The sequence below is a fragment of the Podarcis bocagei genome, assembly GCF_964188305.1.
Source record: "Podarcis bocagei genome assembly, chromosome: W".
Taxonomy (NCBI): Eukaryota; Metazoa; Chordata; class Lepidosauria; order Squamata; family Lacertidae; genus Podarcis; species Podarcis bocagei.
Window position 1 is genome coordinate 88,297,182 of NC_138131.1, and position 20,335 is coordinate 88,317,516.

Sequence of the window (20,335 nt, forward strand, 5' to 3'; positions counted from 1 at the left end):
CCCAACTTTGCTGTGGCATGGAGTAACCTCGGCTGTGTGTTCAATGCGCAAGGGGAAATCTGGCTGGCGATTCATCACTTTGAGAAGGTAACTGTTACAGAGTTTCTGGGCTCTAGATGGGAAGGCCTGGAAAAATAATGATAATGATAACAATCCAATATAAGCCCCATTAATTGGGCTAGTAGCGTTCTCTCTTCTTCTGTTAAATAATGTTTTATTAATTTTTCATTAATCACAATCCATTAGAAGCCCCATTAATTGGGTTAGTAGCGTTCTCTCTTCTTCTTTTAAAGAATTTATTATTTTCATTCATAGCAATCTGATTTAAGCCCTATTAATTGGGCAAGTGGCATTCTCTTTGTAAATTATTTTTTCATTAATTTTTTCATTAATAACAATCCCATATGAGCCCCATTAATTGGGCTAGTGACATTCTCTTTTTAAATTATTTTTTATTAATTTTTTTATTAATAACAATCAAATATAAGCCACATTAATTGGGCTAGTAGCATTCTCTCTTCTTTTAAATATTTTTTTATCATTTCTTTCATGAATAACCTGATCTAAGCCCCATTAATTGGGCAAGTAGCATTCTCTTTTGAAATATTTTTTTACTAATTTTTTTCATTCATAACAATCCAATTTAAGCCCCATTGGGCTAGTTGCATTCTTGCTGCCGTCGTTGCAGACATAAGAAGTCTTATACCTAGTGAGAAGGCTTCTGGCTTTTTTGACAAATGTATTTTCAAACATTTTCTTTAAATTCATCATATATTATTTCCCAGAAAGCCTTGACCAATGTCACATAATAACAGATGCATATTAGTATATCGCTGCTTCGCAAGATGTTGCAGGGCTGAATGAAGTGGTTTGTAATAACACTGTCAAAATTGGATGCAATTTTTAAATATATACAGTGGTACCTCGTTTTACATAGACTTCAGGTTATACACTCCGCTAACCCAGAAATCGTGCTTCAGGTTAAGAACTTTGCTTCAGGATGAGAACAGAAATCGTGCTCTGGCGGCTCAATGGTAGCAGGAGGCCCCATTAGCTAAAGTTCAGGTTAAGAACAATTTCAGGTTAGCAAAGAAGGAAAACTACCCAAGACTTTCTTTTCAATGACGAAAAACTGTAATCTAATTGATGTTTGGAGACTTAGACATCCACTGGAGAAACAGTTTACATTTTATTCGGAACCAAATCAGTCAATGTCAAGAATAGATCAAATTTGGGTCTCGAATGAACTAACTCCAAGAATTCGGCAAATTGAAATTCAGCCAAGAGTAATTTCAGACCACAGTCCAATAAAATTGGAAATTAAAGGTTATGAAGAAAGATCATTTAGATGGAGAATTAACGATTACCTCTTGGGTGATCAAAAAATCATACAAGAGGCGCAAAAGAAGTTGATGGAATATTTTATGGACAATGCCAATAAGTCAGGTAAATGGCTCGCGTGGCAAATTAAGAAAAGAAAGGAACAAAACATAATCAACAAAATTATTGTGGATGGAGAAGAGAATGAGAACCCGAAAGGCATTAGAAAAGGATTCTTGGACTTTTATAATCATTTGTACAGCAACAGAGAAAAGAACAATTTGAAGAGAATAGAAAGATATTTAAAAGAAAAAAAGGTGCAAAAGATCCCGACAGAAAAGAAAGACAGACTGAATGCCCCAATTGAGAATGAGGAAATAATAGAGGTCATAAAAGAATTGAAAAAAGGAAAGGCTCCAGGACCAGATGGATTTACAGCCAGTTATTACAAAGAATTGAGGCACACCCTGACGGTACCACTGAAAGAAGTTATGAATAATATTTTGAAGGAAAAAGATATTCTGGAAACTTGGAAAGAAGCCTTCATCATACTTATTCCCAAGCAAGATTCTGATTTAACACACGATCTCATTGTTAAACACAGACTATAAGATTTTTGCTGGAATATTAGCAAAAAGATTAAAAAAGGTATTGAGAGAATTTATTCACGATGATCAAGCAGGGTTTCTTCCAGGCAGGCAGATGAAACATAATGTGAGAAATATAATAAATGTTTTGTAATATCTGTCTGCTAGGAATGAGAAACAAGCTATACTAATGTTTGTAGATGCGGAGAAGGCATTTGATAATACAGTGGTGCCTCGCAAGACGAAATTAATTCATTCCGCAAGTTTTTTCTTCTTGCGAGTTTTTCGTCTTGCGAAGCACCGTTTCCCATAGGAATGCATTGAAAATCAATTAATGCGTTCCTATGGAAACCGCTTTCAAGGCTGGCGGTGCGGAGAAGGGCTTTTCTCCCCACCGCAAGCCTTCAGGACAGATACGGGAACAGAGGGGAAGGGGCGCAGCGCTTCTCCTCTGTTCCCGGGGCTTGCGGTGGGAGGAGGGTTTTTCCTCCCCACCGCCAACATTCAGAACAGCATTCTGAATGTTGGCGGTGGGAAGGAAAACCCTCCTCCCACCGCAAGTCTTCAGGACAGCCACCCGAAGGCTGGCGCGGGGAGAAGGTCTCTCCGCCCCACCGCCAGCCTTCGGAGAGCCTTCCGAAGCCTGGCGGCGGGAGGAGGTCTCTCCGCCCCACCGCCAGGCTTCGGAGCAGCCTTCTGAAGGCTGGCGGTGGGGCGGAGAGACCTTCTCCCGCCGCCAGGCTTCGGAGCAGCCTTCTGAAGGCTGGCGGTGGGGCAGAGAGACCTCCTCCCGCCGCCAGGCTTCGGAGCATCCTTCCGAAGCCTGGCGGCGGGAGGAGGTTTCTCCACCCCACCGCCAGGCTTCAGAGCAGCCTTCCAAAGGCTGGCGGCGGGAGGAGGTCTCCACACCACCGCCAGCCTTCGGAGGAGGTCCGAGGACAGTGGGGAAGACGCGCTGCGCTTCCCCGCTGTCCCGGAGATTTCCCTATGGGCTTTCGTCTTGCGAAGGAAGCCCATAGGGAAATTCGTTTTGCGAAGCGCCTCCAAAACGGAAAACCCTTTCGTCTAGCGGGTTTTCCGTCTTGCGAGGCATTCGTCTTGCGAGGCACCACTGTATATCATGGGAATTTGTGTTAAAAAATTTAGAATTTATGGAAGTGGGGAACGATTTCTATAATGGAATAAGGGCGATTTATACAGAGCAAAGAGCTAAATTGATTGTGAATAATGTAATAACAGAAGAAGTGAAGATATGGAAGGGTATAAGACAGGGTTGTCCTCTCTCGCCACTGTTATTCATAATGGTTCTGGAAGTCCTCTTGAGTGCAATTAGACGAAATGAATTAATAAAAGGGGTGACAGTAGGTCAAAACGAATATAAAGTTAAAGCCTTTGCTGATGACCTGGTAATAACGATAGAAGATCCTTTAAAGAGTTTAAATGTGGAGATGGAATTTGGCAAGGTGGCCGGGTTTATATTAAATGTGGGAACCAGTTGACGGAAACCAGCCGTCATTTTGGGGTGCAAGGCAAAGAAAAAACACACACAAAGGCAAATGTCTCCATGGACGGAGGGCAAAAAAGCTCCTTCCTCTCTCTCCTCCGATTTTATTATCCTTTGTTCTCTCCAGCCGCATGGCAGCATTCCAATGTCTCACGTTACCTCATCCGGTCAAGCTTTAACCCACCCACAAACCATATAGGGTTACAGTGCCCAGAGGGGAGAACCTAACTCCTTATAGGGTCAATACATTCTAATACATTGTAAGCTCAGAGTGCTGGTCACCGAGGTCAGCAAGGCACCAGGTGGCACTACAAGCCTTTTCCATGACTTCCTGGCTCCCACATGCCCTCTTTCTTTATTTATTTAATCAGAGTCATATATGTCAGTACCAATACGGTTATATCGAGCGCGATAGGCGACTCTTGTGAGACCGGAAGCGGGCCGCGGACTGGAGAACCATGCAGTACATACAGAAATTAAAGAAGGAATACATTGTATACAGCAACACAAAATAATGCAAATAACTACTATAATGATCACTAAAATCAATAAATGTCGAAGCCAACTTCCATCCGGAAGCCAAGAATATAACCATGCCCATGGATCAACGGAAGGAGGGGGGGCAAACGGATTGTGGGCTACCATGGTTTCCATATGGTCGATTGTCGCAGATATGCTGACATTATTATCAGGAATAAACATGCAACAGTGAGAATGAACAAGCGCACAAACTCCTCCTTTTGAAGCTAAAATCACATTCAAAGTATAACGATTCTGTAAAACCACTTCTCTCATTGCAGACACCTCCTGGTTGAGTTCCTTCAAAGCTTTTATGGTATCATTGAATAATCCTTCAGTCCAATTTGCTAGCCGATGGAGGTCCCTATAGTTCATTGCTGCACCCACCGAGGGCAGCAAGGCCCGAGAGACCTGGGTACCGATATATTGATTTATGGGTGAATTTACCTCCCGACGATTTCGTAGTCTAAGAGAAGATGGTAACTTATCAACCTTATACAACAACGGAACCACGAGACCCAATGTACATGTGCCTGTGAGGTTTCGAGGAATGGCTTTGTATGCTTTTTCGCCACAAAGCAACCATAACTCTCTTTGGAGTAAATAGCTGATATTACTACTCTGTTGGGACCAATTAAAGGCTTCAGTAAATAAGGAACTGATATGAAATTGCTCATCTGTGGCATTTGCTAAGCCAGGGATAGAAGAATTCAGACTCCAATTTGCATGGTAGGTTTCTTTCCTAGTTTTTAGCCATGCACTGGTATCGCTTCTAAAGCACTGAGATTGGTCACTGTATGTTCCTGTAAGAGAACAAGAGCTATTAAACATGAATTTCAATGTATATTGACAGTTTGGATATATGCCCCATGATTCTTTCCCCTCTTTAATTTGAAAACAAATGGGGGCAGGCTCATGGAGGGTCAATTGTACTGGAGGCCAAAAAGTTTGCTTAGGGGATATAATATCAGTAAATTGAAAAGATCCATTGACAGGCACGCCATGAAGCATTATGCCTGAATGACTGGCAAAGGGCGGCATGTGCATACATAACCAACATTTAGAAGCATGCAATAAACTGGTAAACTTAATCATATCTTGTACAAAAATATTATTCCTCCATATCTTATGATAATTTTCTCCCCTAAAAGTCTTATTCAACAATGCTGTTCTTATAGTTCGAGAGTGGCTGAGCCGTGGATACTGCCAGCCAGAGTAGGATTCAGGCGACAGCTGCTTGCCAGCCGATAAGGTGAAATATGGTGGCTGCAACTGGATTGTGTCGTCTGCTTCTCATCCTTGTATAATGATGCAGCAAAAGATGGCAAGGCAAATGGTTAGGAAGGCACTTCTGTAGTTGAAGGGACTCGCCATGGCCGCACGCATCGAGCTGGAACCCACAAAGGCTTGTCCTCGACGTCCACTGCCGCGTACCCTCGTCCCCACGTGATCAGCGGAACAGGTCCATGCCACGCGGGATCAGGCAAGCGTCGGTACACCACCAAGGGGCGGGGGAGTGCCTCCTCCTTCCTAAAATGCAATTCTGCGGGAGTATGGGTCCTATTATGTGGATATAAAAGATGGTTAAGTACAAAAAGAACTTGGTGAACAGCCGAAGGGATATCTGCCGTTGGTATGCTTCGGCCGCCAAGCTGTTTAAGCAATAGTGTTTTGAACGTCAGGTGTGCTCTTTCCACTATAGCTTGACCTGTGGAGTTAAAGGGTATGCCATGAGTTAATTTCACATTCCACAACATACAAAATTCCGAAAATGTTTTAGAAATATATGCTGGACCATTATCAGTTTTGATACGCGCAGGTTTACCCATGACTGAGAAACAGCGGATAGTGTGCTGAATGACATGCCGAGCTGTTTCCCCCCTCATGGGCGTAGCCCATATGAATCCAGAGTGGGTGTCCACCGTGAGGTGAACCTTGGAGAGTGGAGCCAACACAGGTGTGTGTGTGACATCCATCTGCCAACACGCCAATGCAGACGTGCCCCTAGGATTGACAGCATCAAAAGGAATGGCCAGCTGAGATTTAGAACAAGAAGCACATTGGGAAACTATATCCCTTGCTTGGGCCAAAGGAATAGAAAAATGCTTTGCCAATGCTTTCGCAGGAAGGTGAAAGGTGTTATGACCTAGTATAGGGTCAGAAAAGAGAGAAAAGGTAGAAATGTCCCTCAGAGCCACATCTGCTCTTGCATTGCCCTCTGCTAAATACCCTGGGTGTGATGTGTGGGAGCGAAGATGTGCAACATAATAAGATAACTCTCTGTGCTGAAGTAAGGCCTGCAGGCCAAGAAACAAGGAAAACAAGTCAGAATCCAAGGAAGGAGTTATATAAGATATTGGTAAACTAGCAAAAAGGCGATATACATACTGAGTATCCACAATAAGATTGAAAGGTTGAGTAGGAAAGGATTGAAAGGCAAGAATCACAGCTGCTAGCTCAGCTCACTGGGCAGAAGACTGTGGAGGGGTATATAAACATTTCCATTTTCCTCCCTCCTCCCATGTCACCACCCCCCTACTTCTTGTTCTATCCATGAAGAGGGTTAGTGCAGAGGGGAGAGGTGTGAGAGACAAGGGGGTAGCCAAACATAGGTGACCTGTGTCAGAAATGTCAAACGGTCATCCTTTGGAGGGTTAAAAATGATGACACCTATAAAATCAGCTAAAGCAATTTGCACGTGAACGTCCTTTGATAACAATGTCTGATGTGGATTCAATTACTGAATAAATGTTCTTCGGTGGGGTATGTGGTAGATGTAACCATTCTATAATGCAGATAGTCTTCTTCTTGTTCCGCCTGAGCATATAAAATTCCTGTTGGCAACGATGTAGCAAATACGGCCAGGTGCAGCTCGTGTGCAGCACCTCTAGGTGGCGCATGTGGAAAGGTTTCAATGCTTCACCCACAAAATGTTGACAAAGTGTAGGGGAGTTCCGCATGCCTTGAGGACAATCCACTGATAACGTTGCGAATCGTGATATACTGGCAATGTAAAAGCAAACTGTTCCTTGTCTGCTGGAGCCAGTGGGATGAAGATGGTTCAATGTGGCCGAAAGTCAATTGTTCAGAGATAAGCTGTTCAGAAACAGGATGGTGCCATTGCTGCGGATTTTTCTTTTGGTGGAGGCCACCGTTCTACCCACACTGAGGTATCGGTGATCCTGGTTCGCCACGCTGGAAACGTTGTATCGGTGGCTACAGGCTGGTTTTCATTGAGCGCTGCTGCTAGCAGATGAATCTTGTGGGTGGCTGTATCACCAGACTGACAAATGCGAAGCATGGCTGCTGTGTCTGTGGCAGGATTGTGTATTATCGGTCTTAACGCAACCTTACAATCCTCTTTGGCATATTCAAAGGCCAATTGTTTGATAATTATTTGTTTGGCTTCAGGATTTTCAATTTGTCTACTCACTGCTGTAATCAGCCTGTCCATAAAGGAAGAATATGATTCTCTTGCCTCTTGCCTGATTGAACCCCACCTTGATTGAATACTGGTGGGTTCTGGGATTTTTCTCATTGCTTGTTGAGCAGCAAGAGCAGTATCCCTCAATAAAATCTGCAGCAGTGTGGCTTGTACTGAAGCCTGAGCAAAGGGCCCACGGCCCATCATAGCATCCATCACATCTGCGAGGGTAATATTAGGATTATTCCCTCTTGCTTGTTGCAGTAAGGCAGGAGCATAACCATGACAGGCGATTTCCCATTCATGAGCAAATAATACACCAGCTGATGGAGGTAAAACTGTACGTGCCAAAAGCTTGATGTCATCTGGAACCAACAGCTGGGCTAATGTGGCTTCCAAAAGAGCCTGTGTGAATGGTGCTTGCAGTCCATTTGTCCTGACTGACAATTGGAGCTCTTTCAAGATTTTAAAGTCAAAAGGTTGGTGCTGGGCTTGAGTTCCTGCTGGAGCACCAGCAGGGGGCACAATAACAGGGAATGCCATGGTATCCTGAGATAAGGAACAGGCAAGGGCTGCACGTTGAAAGGGGGTAGCTGGTTCTGCTGCTGAAAGAGCAGGGTCATTTCCAGCCAGACCACGATATTTTTGCAGGATTGGGTCCTCTAGTGAGGAACTATAATCTGGAGGCTTGGGTTCTGGAGCTGCTGGCAGGGCAAGGATTGGAACAAACTCTAACACAGCAGACTGGATTAAAGAAGCTGGAGGTTGTGATGGCAATGCAGCCAGGGAGATATTTTTTGGTGATAAAGAGCCCATAGCGTAATGAACCTTGCACCATGCATTTAAAATCCGAGTACTGATGCTGGGGAGCTCATGAAAATGTTCACCAATCTTGTCCCAAAGTTTCAGTTCCCAAGTCCCATTTGCAATTACACCCAAGTCCCAGGGAGAATGTTCATCAATGGCCAGAATGAGCTGTATCAAATCACCCTCGGGAACTTCCAGTTTGTTGGAGGAGAGGAGAAATTTTAAGTCTTTTAAAAATTTCTGTTGGGGAGTAGTCAAAGAGCTGCCCATTTTTCAAAAATCAATATAATAGAAGGGATCGAACTCACCGGGATCTTTTTTAAAGATGTAGAGCGCTTTGCAATCCTTGCCGGACGTAGTGAGTCGATGATAACCACTGCTTGGATCAAAAATCCTCTCAGTTTCTTTTAAAATCCTCTTAGTCTGCCTCAGACTGTTTGCTTCCAGTTGCTTCTTTTTTCCCTTTTAAAAACCTCAGCCGTATCCTTTTATTCTGCCTCAGAGAGGGCACCACTTGTGGGAACCAGTTGACGGAAACCAGCCGTCATTTTGGGGTGCAAGGCAAAGAAAAAACACACACAAAGGCAAATGTCTCCATGGACGGAGGGCAAAAAAGCTCCTTCCTCTCTCTCCTCCGATTTTATTATCCTTTGTTCTCTCCAGCCGCATGGCTGCATTCCAATGTCTCACGTTACCTCATCCGGTCAAGCTTTAACCCACCCACAAACCATATAGGGTTACAGTGCCCAGAGGGGGGAACCTAACTCCTTATAGGGTCAATACATTCTAATACATTGTAAGCTCAGAGTGCTGGTCACCGAGGTCAGCAAGGCACCAGGTGGCACTACAAGCCTTTTCCATGACTTCCTGGCTCCCACAATTAAATAAGAAAAAAACCAAAGTAATGATTAAGAATATGGACCAAAGTGCAATAGAAGTAATGCAACGAGAATCAGGGATTGAAGTGGCGAAGAAGGTAAAATATCTGGGAATATGGTTAACTCCAAGAAATATTGATTTATTTCAAAACAACTATATACCGGTGTGGAACAGAATCAAAAAAGTTTTGTAAGTTTGGGGAAGGATGAAACTTTCTTTTTGGGGTAGAATCTCAACGATCAAAATGAGTGTGCTTCCAAAGATGTTATTTTTGTTCCAAATGATTCCTATAATTAGGGGGACAACGACTTTCAAAGAGTGGCAAATTCAAGATATATCTGGCAGGGCAAAAAGCCAAGAATACAATGTAAGTTATTGACAGATGCAAAGGAAAGAGGAGGCTTTGCGCTGCCAGATTTGAAATTATATTATGAAGCGTCTTGTCTCTGCTGGTTAAGGGAATGGATAAAATTAAAAAACAATAAACTGTTAGAGTTAGAAGGATTTGATAATAGATTTGGGTGACACGTGTATTTGTGGTTGGAGAAGAAGAAAAGTCACAAGGGTTTTGAGAATCACATTTTCAGGAGCTCCATAATAGAAATATGGGATAGGTGTAAAAATATATTAGAACCCAAAGTTCCACACTGGTTGTCTCCATTAGAGGTTATGAGTGTAAAGAAAATCAATATGAGAGGGAATTGGATCACTTACGGAGAGCTAATAATTAAAGAAGGGGGGAAATGGAAAATGAAGCCATATGAACAAGTAAAAGAACATGTGTTTGATTGGTTGCATTATTTTCAGGTAAATGAAATGTTTAAAAAGGATTTAAAAGAGTGGATATACGGAAAAAGAATCGAAATTTCAAATAGAGATGATAAACAATGATTATAAGATATTGTCAAAAATGTATAAAATGTTGTTGGATTGGCAAACGATGGACGAGGAGGTAAAGTCGGTTATGATACATTGGGCCAGAGACTTTGGTTATAATATACAATTGGCTGACTGGGAAAAATATTATGAAAATGGAAAAAGGAAAATATTATGAAAATGGTATATAGATGGTACATAACACCGGTTAAGTTAGCAAAAATGTTCAAAACATGTAATAAGTGTTGGAAATGTAAAGAAAAAGAAGGATCTTTTTTCCATATGTGGTGGGAATGTAAGAAGGTAAAGGGTTTCTGGGAAATGATATATAATGAGTTGAAGAAGATGCTTAAATACACATTTGTAAGGAAACCAGAAGCCTTTTTGTTAGGAATAACTGGAAGAGAGATAAATAGAAAGGATTACAAACTTTTCCAATACGCAGTAACAGCGGCAAGAATATTAATGGCCCAAAAATGGAAACAAGAGGAGCTACCGACCCTTGAAGAGTGGAGAATGAAACTTATGGACTATGCAGAACTGGATAAACTGACTGGGAAGATTAGATATCAATGGGATCACAAGTTCATCGAGGACTCGGGAAAGTTTACAGATTATCGGAAAAGCATATGTGACGAACAGACAACGCTAGTGGGATTTAAAGAGGCTTTGTGAAAGTTAAAGATGTATTGTAAAAAAGAAATAGAACTGAAAGGATAATATTAAATGGCAATATAAATTTAGAGAATGCATAAAAATAGAAAATATGGATTGGTGGAAAAGCTTGTGGAAGTCCAAAAAGTTGAAATTTGTGAATACTGTTTGGGATGGCGAATTTGTAAATAGGAAAATTTAATAAAAATTATTATTATTATTTAAAAAAAGAACAATTTCAGGTTAAGAACAGACCTCCGGAACGAATTAAGTACTTAACCCAAGCTACCACTGTATAATATTTTTTTAGTTTTCACAAAAAACCAAATCATTAAATTAAATAATATTTTTTTAAAAAACAACTGTATACACAATCAATGTTAATCCCACATTATGGGATTATTTGACTTGCCTCCCCTGGTTCCTTTGTATTATCATCATTCATTATCATCACTGGAGAGCCAGTGTGGTGTAGTGGTTAAGAGCGGTAGACTCATAATCTGGGGAACCGGGTTCGCGTCTCCACTCCTCCACATGCAGCTGCTGGGTGACCTTGGGCCAGTCACACTTCTCTGACGTCTCTCAGCCCCACTCACCTCACAGAGTGTTTGTTGTGGGGAAGGAAGGGAAAGGAGAATGTTAGCCGCTTTGAGATTCCTTAAAGGGAGTGAAAGGCGGGATATCAAATCCAAACTCTTCTTCTTCTTCAATAAAATCATCATCACTAATTTAAGGTTATCAGATTTTTTTTCAATGAGTCCGGGGATACTTTTCAACTTAAATGGATTTTGTATGGGGACTGATTTGTAAATCCGGGGACTGTCCTTACTCCAGAGGAGGGCAACCAAAATGGTCAAAGGCCTGGAAACGATGCCTTATGAGGAACGGCTAAGGGAGCTGGGCATGTTTAGCCTGGAGAAGAGGAGGTTAAGGGGTGATATGATAGCCATGTTCAAATATAGAAAAGTATGTCACATAGAGGAGGGAGAAAGGTTGTTTTCTGCTGCTCCAGAGAAGCGGACACGGAGCAATGGATCCAAACTACAAGAAAGAAGATTCCACCTAAACATTAGGAAGAACTTCCTGACAGTAAGAGCTGTTTGACAGTGGAATTTGCTGCCAAGGAGTGTGGTGGAGTCTCCTACTTTGGAGGTCTTTAAGCAGAGGCTTGACAACCATATGTCAGGAGTGCTCTGATGGTGTTTCCTGCTTGGCAGGGGGTTGGACTCGATGGCCCTTGTGGTCTATTCCAGCTGTATGATTCTATGATTCTACTTTAAATTTAACCATTACAGGTAGGTTTTTTTTAAAAAATTAATCCTGCTAATGTATTAACCTGTGTGCACTGCTTTTGTCAATATGCAATAAACGTTTCCCATTCTTTTTTATATTAAAACTGGAGGCATTTTTTCAGCTGCAATGGGCCTCCGGTGTCCTGTTAGTACATTAGTTGGTACCATTTCTCGTACAGTTGATATTCCTTGCATAGATAGATTAGATAGATGATAGATAGTTAGATTAGATTAGATTAGATTAGATTAGATTAGATTAGATAGATTAGGTAGGTAGATTAGATAGATACATATATAAGAAAGGTTGGTAGATGGATAGATAGATTAGTTAGATTGATTGATTGAGTAGGTAGATAGATTCAGGCATGGCCAAACCTGGCCCTCCAGCTGTTTTGGGACTACAACTCACATTGTCCCTGACCACTGGTCCTGTTAGGTAGGGATGATGGGGGTTGGAGGGCCAAGTTGGGCCACACCTGGATTAGATGGTAGGTAGGTAGATAGATTTGATAGATAGGGTAGGTAGATAGATAGATAGATAGATAGATAAGATAGGTAGGCAAGTAGATAGATAATAAGATAAAGTCGGTAGATCGATAAGGTAGGAAGGTAGGTAGGAGGCAGCCTAGGTCAAAGTTGACCCACTTATTTAAAAGTAACCATGCTGTTATACAGTGGTACCTCTGGATGCGAACGGGATCCGTTCCGGGGCCCCGTTCGCATCCTGAAGCGAACATGCTCGGGTCACAATTTGCTGCTTCCGTAGATGCGTGTGGCATCATTTTGAGTGTCTGCACGTGCGCAAGCTGCAGAACCCGGAAGTAACGGGCTCTGTTACTTCTAGGTCGCCACGGAGCACAACCCGAAAATGCTTAACCCGCAGCTACTTCAACCTGAGGTATGACTGTATTAGTAACAAAAATCTATTATCTTAAATATTTTCAGGCGGTGACCCTGGACCCCAACTTCCTGGATGCTTACATTAATCTGGGGAACGTCTTGAAGGAGGCGCGTATATTTGACAGGTAAGCAAATAGGCATAGAGCTTATATTCTCTTTTTTATATAAATGTTTTTTATTGGTTTTGCGTATAATCACATTACGTCTTATATTCTCAGTTTAGTGGTTGCACCCATACCCAAACTAACTCCCATTGTTGCCTAGAGGGTTGATTTTATTTAAAGCAAACTGATTTAAATCCCAAATCCATAAGACTTGATTTAAATCCCCCTTTTACCGCAAGGTTCAGCCTTGCTGGCATCCTCTTAATATTGACAAACGGAGGCAGGTTTCCTTTTTGGAATCCTAACTTCAGAGTCTTTTCTACAGTTATATCAAAATGATTTGGTTCTGCTATATACAGCCCGATTGTGACGAAATGATGGTGAGTTTTAATAAGTGAACACTTTTTATTTGAACAACTTTTCTGCTGCACTTGATTGGAAGGAGAAAAGAAACATTTCCTTCATAACAATTTAAGCAATTTATTTCACTTAAACAGTAACATGGTAGCATATGTATCCATGTTGCTTAACTGATGTGCTGAAACATTTTTTCCCCAAGAAAAACTTGGACTGAGTTTTCGCACACATGAAAAACTTAAAACAAATAATTCTTCCCCGAATTATTTATTTATTTATTTATTTATTTCTACCCCGCTCTCACTGGCCAGGGCCGGGCTCAGGGCGGCTAACACCAAATATAAATTACAATAAAATAGAATAGAAAAAAACCCCAGTTAATTAAAATACAGCTTAAAATGCAGCCTCATCAAGACTACAAAGGGAGGAAACATCAGCTATTCACCCAAGCCAGCTATCCATGCTGGTGCTACATGGGCCAGCAAAAAAAGCCACGGGAAAATTTATATACCAAATCCCATATAGGGTGTCAGAGTGAGTCTAAGCATAGAGCGAGTTAAAATAATCAAGCCTGGAGGTGACCATCGCATGGATCACTGGCCAGATCAGGGCGAGAAAGGTAAGGAACCAATTCCTTAATACGGCGGAGGTGGAAAAATGCCACCTTTGCTGTGGCTGCAACCTGTGCCTCCATGGAAAGAGAGGCATCGAAGGTTACACCCAAGCTCTTGACAGAAGGCTCTGGCACTAATTGCGCCCCCACAAGAGATGGGAGTTGGCCCCCCAACCCCATGTTGTCCTGACCCAGCCAGAGGACCTCTGTCTTCGAAGGATTTAACTTCAACTGGCTCCCACGCAGCCACCCAGCCACGGCTTCCAAGCATCTGGTCAGTGTGTCTGGGGCCGAGTCCATTGACAGATAAAGTTGGGTGTCATCAGCATATTGACGACAACTCAGCCCTAAACTCCGGACAATCTGGGCAAGGGGGCGCATAAAGATATTGAAAAGCATCTGGGAAAGGATTGTGCCCTGCGGCACTCCACACAACAAGGAGTGCCGCAGCGACAACTCCCTCCCTAGCGCCACCCTCTGTCCCCGACCTGAGATAAAGGAGCACAGCCATTGTCTGACTGTGCCCTGAATCCCCACGTTGGCAAGGCGGTGGTCCAAAAGTTTGTGATCGACCATGTCGAAGGCCGCTAACAAATCTAAAAGAATCAGCAGTCCCGGCCCGCCTCGATCCTCTTAATCGTCCTCCCAAAGCATTTTATTTTTTAAAAAACAGATTTTTATCCACCCTGGTGACAATGAAACTGAACCAGTCCTTGATCTCATTTCAGAGCCGTTGCAGCCTACCTACGGGCCCTGAGCCTGAGTCCCAACCACGCTGTTGTCCACGGCAACCTGGCATGTGTGTATTACGAACAGGGGCTGATCGATCTGGCAATCGATACCTACAAGAGGGCCATTGAGCTCCAGCCCCACTTCCCTGACGCCTACTGCAACCTGGCCAACGCGCTGAAAGAGAAAGGCAGCGTAAGAAACTGGTCCCTTTTGCCTTGGGGTGGGGGGAACATCTATATAAAAGATGTTTTATAGATGGTACTTAACACCTGCCAAAATAGCTAAAATGTATAAAACAAAAAAACTGTGCTGGAGGTGCAGTAAAGAAGAAGGGACACTTATACATTTCTGGTGGGCCTGTGAAAAAAAAATACAGAAACTTTCCTATTAGGCAGTGGTGTCCAAACTTTTTTCAAAGAGGGCCAGATTTGATGAAGTGAAGGGCCATAAGGGCCGACCAAAGTTGTTTACTTTTTTTAAGGATTGAAGTTGTTGAGCTCTTTTCTTAGGGTTTAAATTGTTGAACTTTTTTTAGGATTGAAGTTGTTTAGCTTTTTCTTAGGCTTTTACCCCATGCTGAATTGGCCAGATTAACAGAGACAATTAGGGCACAACCCAGACAAGAATTCCAAAAGGAATGGGGAAAATGCAGAGAATACTTTACCAAACAGTGCCCCAAAATATACACTTGGACTTGTTTCAATTAATTTCTACAGGAGACTTTGTGGTTTAAGTCATAATTAGGAAAAATTGTAATAATCCCATACAAAAGAAATAGTATACAAGAGGTAAATAAGGCGGCCATTTAACAGAATAAAGTCTTTTATTTTTATGTTATGTTTTCTTTGTGTAAGGGGATAGGAGTTTAATTTTGATAATTAGTCAATGGTGGTGGGTCTGTTTGTATGTATGAGTTGTTGTGGACTATGTTATAAATAAAATAAAAATTAAAAAAAGAAAATGAAACCGGTCCCTTTTGCTTTCTGTATGTCAGAGGGTTTGCTGAAAAAAGCCTTCCGGATGATGGTGACCTCGAAATTGGGCTCTTTGGGGGGGGGGATTTGGGGTACAGAACCTAGAAGAAGTCCTCTTTTATTTTTTCCTTTGTCATATCGTCACATACAACTTTGCTCATACCAAGCGTCGACTCCCCTCCCCCTTCCCCCGCTCCCACTCCCTGGCTTTCTTAAGCAGTCACGATCCTCTTAGCATTTCTATATCACCCTTTAAAAATTGTCCAGTAGCACCTGATGATGATGATAATAATAATAATAATAATAATAATAATAATAATAATAATAATAATAATAATAATAATAATAATTATACCCCGCCTATCTGGTTGGGTTTCCCCAGCCACTCTTGGCGACAAAATATTAAAATACAATAGTCCGTCAAACATTAAAAGCTTCCCTAAACAGGGCTTGCTAAACTTGGCTTCTTCTTGGTATAATTTTTTGTATGCAGGTCCAATTCTTCAGATACAAAAGCTTCTACCAAGACCAAACTGAGTTGGTCTGCAATGTGCTACTGGACAATTTATATATTTTTTATATATTTCAACTGCGTTAGACCACCACAGCTGCCTACCTGAACATATATCGCCCTATTTACCTTCTTACTCTACTTAAAACAATTTACTTTAGCATTTGTAAATCACTTTCAAAAATTAGCCTCTGGTTTTTTTAATAACAGTATATTTAAAGATCTTTTTCAATTCTTTGTAAATCATATCCCAGTAGACTTTGACTTTAGTGCACATCCACCACCTATGGACGAAATTCCCTTCCTTCTCCTTGCATTTCTAGCGTGCCTTATCTTGAGTTATATATATTTTAGCAAGTTTAGTCGGCGTCAAATACCACCTATACGTCACCTTCATTAAATTTTTAATTAGTGCTGTACATTCAATAAATTGTTTTTGCCCATAATCTTTCCCACTTATCTAATTCAATGTTATGACCAAAATCTTGAGCCCATTTAATCATAACCGACTTAACTTCTTCATCCTTTGTATGCCATTCTTATACGTTTTTGGCAATGATTTTCTTTTACTATCTAGCAACTCTGTCTCTTAATTTTGATTTAGTATGACCAAAACCATTTCCCTTACTGTCTTCCTTAAATACATCTTGCAAAAGACGGTAAGTGTGCGGGAAAGAGAGTTTGAATCGGATTAGTCTGCTCTTGTATTTATGTTCCCCTAAACCAAGCATGTCCAAAGTCCACTTTGGGGGCCTTCCACCCATCTCTCCTAGATCTCAAAATGCATTGGTTTTGTCATATTTCCTGCTATCCTGCCAAAGAATTTAAATTTTCCCAATGTTCTTTTAGACCAGGCATGTCCAAAGTCCAGTTCAGGGGCCTAATCTGGCCCTCTGGTCGATTTAATCCGGCCCTCGTGGCGGTTTATTTACTAGGGCAAAACTTCCCCCCAAAAAGCTCAAGAACTTTAATCCTAAAAAAAGGTCAGCACCTCTGGGGTCAAATCCTTAAAAAAGGCTCAACAATTGTGGGGTTTTACTGTTAATATGCTTCTTCTTAATTGCATTTCACTATTAATATACTTCTTAATTGTATTTCAGTTCAACAATGACTTTGATAAAATACATCTTTTGTGACGTGCAGAAGGCTTGAGTTACCTATGAGGTGCAACAGTTACCATATAGCATATATTCAATATAAAAAACAGCAACAATTGGTTGTTGACAAAGGACAGCTGGCATATATATATAAAAGATATTAACTGATATGCATGCCATTCCAGATATAGCTATATAATCTCTACTGTTGGTAAGAGAAGAACTTTGGAGCAGGCATTTTCAAAAAAAGAGTTTTTTATGAACCGCTCTAATACCAAGTTACCGTCAGGAGCTGAGGGGCCGTATCAAACCTCAATCCAGCCATCACATCACAGAGCAGCCTTTTGGGCTCCTGTGAAAGACATACTAATATTCGTGTAAAAACTCTGTTTTGTGTTTCGAAGGTTGCCGAAGCCGAGGAATGCTACAATACAGCTCTCCGTTTATGTCCGACTCACGCGGATTCTCTTAATAACCTGGCGAACATCAAGCGAGAACAAGGGAATATCGAGGAGGCTGTCCGCCTGTACCGGAAAGCTCTTGAGGTACGTGCGTGGAGAATTACAACAATTAAATTGACATATAAGGGTTAGGCATGCGTACCCTGGACTCCTAGTCTGGGTCTTTTTAAAAATCGCCGATCAAATTTTTCTTGATCAATAACGGAAATAATGGTGAAGAAGTGAAAGTGAAGTAGCATTTTGAGGCTCGACAAAGCATGGTCCGATAAGTCCCCTTTGGAAGGAAGAGGGTCTGTCCCCCTTTTTATATTCCTAGGCCTCCTGGAATGACCAAAAATCTGCTTTTTCATCAGAAGAACAATGCAAGGTGTTAAGGAACGGTACAGAAATTGAAATAAAAGCTGGGCACATGCTGTTCTCTGTGTCGGCTGAGCTTGATCCCCTGACAGTCTTATTTTCTAACAGTATTTCCTATGCGTACGAAAAAGGCAGTTCATAGGCCCATTATTATTATTATTATTATTATTATTATTATTATTATTATTATTATTATCATTACCACAAATCATTCCAAACGGTGATTTATTTTGCAGCCAGCCCCTGCCACATTTGAGCATCAAAGAGGGGCTCTTTAAAATATGGCATTGGTCATTTGACAGTCTGATCTCCCAACAGTATTTCCTATGCATGCTAAAAAGGCAGTCCATAGGTTCCTCCTCCTCCTTAATTTTTGCAAGTCAATCCAAATGAGGATTTATTTCACGCCCACAACCTTTGAGCCTCAAAGAGCAGCCTCCGTCTCTTTAGAATGCTTCTCAGGGAAACTAAGAGTGAGCTTCTTCCCCGCAGGTCTTCCCGGAGTTTGCAGCTGCGCATTCAAATTTAGCCAGTGTTTTGCAACAGCAGGGGAAGCTCCAGGAGGCCCTCATGCACTACAAGGAGGCCATCAGGTGAGCTTCCAAAGCCATGGGGAAAATAGATTGAAAGAGCTCCTCCTTACTGTATTTTAATCTTTTGCTGGAAGCCGCCCAGAGTGGCTGGGTATAAATAATAAATTATTGTTGCTGTTGTTAATAATTATTATTACTCCTCATGCGCTGGTCTGGTGCCTGTGGGAAAGCTCTCCTCTTGTGGATAAAGCACTTTCTCTTTTTCTTTTAGGTTTTTTTATTTTTTATTTTTATTTTTATTTTATTTTTTGTCCCTTGAAGGACAGCCAAATTTAAATAACAATTCGACACACAGCTGCGAGGCATTTGCGAGCTTTTTTGCGGAGAAGGTCCTGTTGCTCCGCCATGACCTCCCTGCCAATTTGGATACAATAAAGGAACTGGAGGCCCCTCGACTGTCCTCGGGTCCAGTATTGGACCACTTTGACCGGATATCCCCAGCCGATGTGGACAGACTCCTCCGAGCTGGAAAGCCCACCACCTGTCCTCTTGACCCGTGCCCGTCCTGGCTGATTAGAGCGTGCCCAGACGAGGTGCGGGCCCCCCTGGGGGATATCATCAATTTGTCCCTTGGCACTGGGATATTCCCAGGGAAACTGAAGGAGGCAGTGGTGTGTCTGCTCTTAAAGAAAACATCATTAGATCCTTTAGATCTATCCAATTACCGCCCGGTTTCGAATCTTCCATTCCTGGGTAAGGTGATTGAGAGAGCGGTTGCTGAACAGCTTGGTAGGTTTCTGGATGAAACATCTGCTCTCGATCCATTCCAGTCCGGCTTCCGCGCTGGTCATGGGACCGAGACGGCTCTGGTCGCCCTAACAGATGATCTCCGCAGGCAGCTGGATCGAGGCGGGTCGGGGCTGCTGATTCTTCTAGACCTGTCAGCAGCCTTCGACATGGTCGATCACGAACTTCTGGACCACCGCCTTGCCGACGTGGGGATCCAGGGCACAGTCCTTCAATGGCTGCGCTCGTTTCTCTCCGGTCGGGGACAGAGGGTGGCGCTTGGGGGGGGAATTGTCATCGCGCCACTCCTTGGTGTGTGGAGTGCCTCAGAGTGCGATACTCTCCCCGATGCTTTTTAACATCTTTATGCGCCCCCTCGCCCAGCTTGTCCGGAGTTTTTGGCTGGGTTGCCATCAGTATGCCGATGACACCCAACTCTATCTGTTGATGGATGGCCATCCTTACTCGGCCCCAGATACACTGACCAGATGTCTGGAAGCTGTGGCTGGATGGTTACGTGGGAGCCGGTTGAAGTTAAATCCTTCGAAGACAGAGGTCCTCTGGCTGGGACGGAGCGATATGGGATTGAGGGGGCAACTCCCATCTCTTGCGGGGGTGCAATTAGTGCCAGCATCGTCCGTTAAGAGTTTGGGTGTAATCTTCGACACCTCCCTTTCCATGGAGGCGCAGATTACAGCTATAACAAAGGCGGCATTTTTTCATCTCCGCCAAGCTAAGCAGTTGGCTCCTTATCTCTCTCACCCTGACCTAGCCACTGTGATCCACGCGACGGTCACCTCCAGACTGGATTATTGTAACTCGCTCTACGTGGGGCTGCCCTTGAGACTGACCCAGAAACTCCAGCGGGTGCAGAATGCCGCGGCGAGACTCCTTACGGGGTCTTTGCTGCGAGATCATATCCATCCGGTGCTGTACCAGCTGCACTGGCTCCCGGTGGAGTACAGGATCAGGTTTAAGGTGCTGGTTTTAACCTTTAAAGCCCTATACGGCCTAGGACCCTCGTACCTATGGGACTGCCTCTCCTGGT

General features: G+C 42.6%; 1 long non-coding RNA gene across 1 annotated transcript; it reads left to right on the forward strand.

The window, feature by feature from the left end:
• LOC308577974 lies at positions 1-17,687 on the forward strand. The gene is made up of 4 exons (XR_014003797.1): positions 1-87; positions 12,808-12,887; positions 14,565-14,760; positions 17,555-17,687. It is a non-coding gene; the product is annotated as an uncharacterized lncRNA (long non-coding RNA).
• The last annotated feature ends 2,648 nt before the right edge of the window (positions 17,688-20,335 follow it).